Source organism: Alosa pseudoharengus, unplaced genomic scaffold (assembly GCF_046254945.1).
Source record: "Alosa pseudoharengus isolate Yale_2024_CS ecotype anadromous, Long Island Sound unplaced genomic scaffold, YU_APseudo_1.1 YU_APseudo_1.1_scf_18, whole genome shotgun sequence".
Taxonomy (NCBI): Eukaryota; Metazoa; Chordata; class Actinopteri; order Clupeiformes; family Clupeidae; genus Alosa; species Alosa pseudoharengus.
Window position 1 is genome coordinate 16,168,014 of NW_027468650.1, and position 6,093 is coordinate 16,174,106.

Here is a 6,093-nt window from a genome sequence, read left to right on the forward strand (position 1 = left end):
CACTGAATAAAAGATGCCTTGAATGTTCTTGAGCATCAGATCATTACTCAGACATAAGGTCCATGTTGAAAAGTTTCACATTTTAACCAGACATCAATTTTTTACAGAGCCATAATTTTTAAGACACATAATGGGAATTTATTCAGTTACACTTTACTTGAAGGTATCTACATAAGAGTGACATGACACTGTCATGAACGTGTCATACATTGTCAACATTAGAAGTTCATAAATGTTTATGACATAACACTTCTGTCATTAAGTGTCATTCAGTTTTTGTCATGACAAGTTAGGGTTCATGTGTCATGACAGTGTCATGTCACTGTTGTGTAGATACCTTCAAGTAAAGTGTTACCATTTATTCTTATTAGGTGGGAATTTATTTCTGAGCTTCCATTGAGCTCCCTCACAATACATTTGCAGTCCCTCACAAGAAGTGTTATGTTCCCTCAAAAGTATTGCGAGGGAACGCAAAAGGAGCTCTAAAAATACATTTCCACCTCTAAAAGTTATTGCATCATGGTCCTTTGGGGACTCATACATGTGTATACATATGTATGTTATATATATATATATATATATATATAGGATTATATATATATATATATAGGATTATATATATATAGCATACGTATGCTATATATATATATATAGGATTTCATTCATATGCTACATATAGAATGTCCAACAGGATGTCATCCATATGCTATATATATATAATTTCATTCATATTCTATGGTTTTTTTCTCAGGCTGCATTGAATGCTGTCAGTTGGTCTAGTTACTCGTGTTTTACTGTTTTAACTGTGTTGGTCTCACAGAACTCAGTTGGCCTTAGTCTGTTGGTCTAACACAGTTGTTCTCAAACTTTTTCTGCCATTCCCCACTGAAGGTGGGGAATTTTCAAGCCCCGCCTGAGCCCATCATCCCGGCAAAATGGTAATGTTAAAATATTATTCTTACATTTTTTCATTTTTGTTTATTTTGTTTTGAATCTATGATCTTCCTTGTCAAAAAAGAAAGGCATTATTAAAGATAGGCATAAAAAGCTCCTGTTCATCATGCCCCACCTGTCACATCTCTATTCCCCACTAGTGGGGCCTGCCCCACACTTTGAGAACCACTACAGAACTCTTAGTCCTATTTGAAATCTGCTGATGAACCTTTAACAGACACACCGTTACACAACTGTCTGTAAGAAAAACATCCCATCCCAGGACTTGAGAGTAACAGATTAGTGTCAAACCCCACTTATGACACAACACAAGAACACACATACAAAAACGTTTTAATTGACCCATGCATCCATCTCATATTTGTTTACAATTAAAAACAGGTAAACGGGCAATATTGTGCTGGTTATAAGTTGGAGCATAAACAATGTACTGTAGCTTAAGATGAATAATTATAAATGATGAGAGTAAACCCTCCTCTAGGAAGCACAGTGGAATGTGAGTATTTATTTTGTCAGGCTACAGCATCTCACCACTCACAGCAAAGCAAAGCAACTCTAAAACAATCCCCAAACCACTGGATCACACTAGACACGCATAAAACTAGACAAGATATGAACAGTTTATGATAATACAAAGTAAGCTCAAGTACTGTAGTTCTCCATTAAGTTTTGAACATGATGATGACATGATGTCAGCAGTCGTCATCTTCCATGGCTTGTAAACTCCAGTTAAGTTAGTTTAACACAATGCAAACAACTGAGCAACATAGAAACTAACGTTCCTTACATTCCACAAGTTTTGTTATACTGATGACATAATTTTTTAGCTTTTTTAAAAATAATAACATATAAAAACATATTCTTAATGAGATCACATACTGTATAAAGCCTTACTGAAATGTAATCTTAAAATAAAATACAACTAAGTGGCAGTGACACTAAAGGCAAAGACACTTATTTAATTATTTACTTGTTGTTGGTCATAGGGCCCAAATTATCTAGCAGCGCCCCTGCAGACATATAATGCAAGTAAGCATTCAGTGTCCAACCTTGTGACACCACCAAGGGGGCAGGTCAATACTAATTAAGAAAGTAATCAATTTCTTGCACCTAAGAAGTAGGTCTAAAATGTCCATATATTTTAATAATGGTCTTCTCCTCAATGGTAATCCTGACAATACTCTGAACATTTCTTACACAGTCATTTTGGTCATCAATTGTTGTCATACATGTTCCAAAAAACCAGAATAAACAGTAATGAGAAAAAATAAACATTTTAAAAAAGAAAGTAACATTTACCCATAATCCTTAACTGCTGTAGTTAGGACCATAACTTACAATTTTAAGTTCAACACATATTATTGAGTTGACTTTAAAACCAAAGTTGAAACACTGTCAAGTTGAAATTACAACTGTGAAACAGTGAAATAGGTTTGCAACCCAACCCAACCCAACCAAAGTTCACTGGAAGATGAACCATCAAGTCTTTCCTTAAGTTGCTTCAACTTCTAAAAAAAAACATTGTAATTTCTATATAGTTTCATGAGGTAACATACTGTAACGTAAAAAATGTCTGATTTTACTTTAAAACAAATTCAACCTATTTCACTGGTTTTTTTTTTTTGAGTAATTTCAACTTGACAGTGTTTCAACTTTGGTTTTGAAGTCAACTCAATAATATGTGTGTTGAACGTAAAGTTGTAAGTTATGGTCCTAACTACAGCAGTTAAGGATTATGGGTAAATGTTACTTTTTTGTTTATAATGTTTTTTTTCTTATTACTGTTTATTGTGGCTTTTTTTGGATGTGTATGACACAGACCAACTGATGAGCAAAATTACTGTATGAGAGATTTTCAGAGTATTGTCAGGATTACCATTCAGGAGAAGACCATTATTAAAATATAAGGACATTTTAGAGAGTAGAGATACTTCTTCTTGGGTGCAATGCGAAATTGACTACTTTCTCAATCAGCCTTGATCTGCTCCCTTGGTGGTGTCACAAAGTTGGGCACTCAATGCTTTCTTGCATTATGTGTTTGCAGGGGCGCTGCTATAGAATTTGGGCCCTATGACGGACAATCATTCTGGGCCCCTCCAATAGTATAATATTATTGGGGACGAGACTCTCTGGGGGACCCCTGTCAGTGCTGGGCCTTTAAAATTGTCCTAACCACCAAATTCATGTTGTTTTATGTCCATCTTAGACACACTCATTGAACCAACAAAGAAAATGCAAAAATAGAGACATTTGTGTAATCATTCCATATTTTGTGTAGTCATTCTATATCAGAACTCCTGACATACATTCCAAATAGCAAACCTCAAAGTGTTACCTTTCATTTGAGACCAGGATTATGCTTCTATACCAAGAGGTTGCCACACAGTAAGCATTTTATTGTCAGTATGCATTTTGGGTAGCCAAAAGTCCTATGGGGCATTTTACAAAACGCATGAGCATATCTTGGCAAATAATGGTCTAAAGTACTCATATTTCAGCCTATATTGCTATACTTTAAGATACAGACTCACAATACCTGCTAGTGGGCCTCAGTTGTGTTTCCAAGACAAAATAAATGACACAGAAGGGCAGAATGTGGTCATTTCCAGAGATGTACAAAACTGCCCTTTGCCACTCTCTGACAGTTCATCACACAGTCAATCTATTGGTACCAAAATAATCTACTAGGCCTCTGCTTTCAAAAGAGGTCAAGCACTTGAATACAAGTCAAAGTATGTGGAAATAGGGCCATTGTTAGGCGGTGTGCAATTTCGAGCAAAAACTCAAAATAGGGGGGGTAAGTGTAAAGATTTAGTAGTTAGCATTTGATGATTTAACTTAAATATTTGAGTTCTTCACTGTCAAGTTGAAATTACAAAAAAAAAAAAAAAAACAGTGAAATAGGTTGACTTTCTTTTTTATGTAAAATAAGATGATTTGTTTTACAGTGGTGTCATTTCTTTTACATGAAAATTCTGTTACAATGTAGAAGTCAAACAGAATATAACGTTTTATTGAGTTGTTAAACACGTTGTCTTTAATGTAGCCTGTTCAGTAGATTCACAAGTAGATTTACAAAGTGAAAATTTGTTAAAATTACATACAAATGTAAGGCAACCAGCTGCCTAAGCTTTTTCAAGTTCTGGAACCGTGCAGTTGTGCCAGCTTACATATCTAAATTAGATTATTAGTTTACTCAAAGTATAATTTTAATCTGAACTAAATCAGTGTTCCCATTTGATTATACTTTTAAAAGAAGGTTGAGTAAACTTAAAGTTCTGTTCTCTGTGAGAACGTATGAGAACTAGTTAGCACAACTATTAAGGCCTGAAGTTCAGAAAACTTAGAAAGCTTAGGCAGTTGGTTGCCTTACATTTTTAAGTTGGCCCAGCTTTTTTTATTTTTTACTATGCTCCCTGACCAACTGATCTCATCACCAAAATTAAACCAATTGCGCAACATAGAGACTGATGTCCCTCACATGCCACAATGATTTTCAATACACCCTTTGTTGTTTGAAGGATATATTTGAGTGTTGCACAGTTATTTGCATTATGAATGTTAAATGAATGTTGAATGTGTTTGAGTAACTTTATCAAGGTGGTCAACTGTGTTATGGCGTCCCTGGCAGGATCAGCGAGTCATCCTCCTCCTCATCAGGAACGCGATGATAGCTGCCAGGCCAACACAGGCAGCACACAGGATCCCCGCGGCGATGGCCACTCCTGTCAGATCACCGGTGGAGTGGGTGGAGCCTGAGGCTGAAGAAGCAGAGAGGGCCATAGCAGTGTTTAGTGTTAGACCGAACGGCGTCGCCCAAACGCTCACTCTACGCGGTTCAACCTCTGAGATATTGTTGTTATAAGCAATCTATAAATAAATAAATATATATTCAAATTAATTTATCTTCATGGATGCTTGGTAGAGAAATTTGGGATGACAAAAGGGTCATGACAGCACAGCTTACCTTGCACCATTGCATTTGTTGGAGTTGCTGGTAAACATAAACAAATATAAACAAATTTATTTTACAATATATACACAAACCTTAAAAATACAATTTATGAAATGTGCAAATCATGGAGTGATAAAATTAGTCTTTTGATCAGATGTGTTCATTTGTCCAGTTAGATTTTTAGTTTGCGCTATAATTCTCTCACCACTGTCCACTCTTGTGAAGATGGGCCCGGATGACACCATAGCTACATCAGATTCAGACTTCGCCTCCCTCCTCTTCCTATTGGCCAAAACAGACTCCACCTCCCTTCTTCTCCTTGAGTTGCAGGTCTAAGAATAGAGACAGGTCATTCAGCCCAGTTATATTCATCAGAAAAATCTAAAAAGACATCTCTTTATAGCCTGAGATCCACACAAATCTAAGACCACATTTGAATTTGCTCTGGCAGATCGGTCTGGAATCTCTCCAATTGAAACTCATTTCCAAAATTACAAAAATCCCACAAATCGCTTGTCTTGTGTGGGGTAGGCTTTAGACAATGACAGACAGAGGAGCTCCATTGAACCACTTTTGCACACAACCAATTTCTCAAGAAGATGTGTTTGCAGTATTTCTGAAAGGCTTAAGAGTTTAATGAACCAAGCTAAGTTTAATTTTAGTGCTGTTACACCCATTGGAAAATGAACTACAGTGTCAATTGGTCTGGCAATAGTCAAGCTAATCTCCTTAGTTTCTCCTAGAACAATAAAATTAAAAGTGAAAAGTCTTGTGTTTCTCAGATATGTGACCTCAGCTTTCACTAACTAAACAGTCAAATGAAGTATACTAGGAACTAATCAACTACATCACAACCAAACAGACAGTCAACTAATTGTATTTTGATAAGAGAAAGTCAACTAAATTATCACAGTTTGTTTAATTTAGTCAACCTAAGCACTCCATATAGTACAGTACGCTGTGTTTGGAAAATAGGCTCCTGCTAGATTTTCATGTAAAAATTTGTTTTTTTTTAGTAACAAGATTTTTTGGTCTTCAAATGTTCACGATCCATCTTTAGTGTTTTTATCTGTATGTTTTAAAATAAATTATTATATCTAGTCCGAAAAGTGATTTTCACATTTTCTTCTAATTTTTTGACAATTAATTCCACTTTTTGCACACAAAACCCACAGATAATGTAG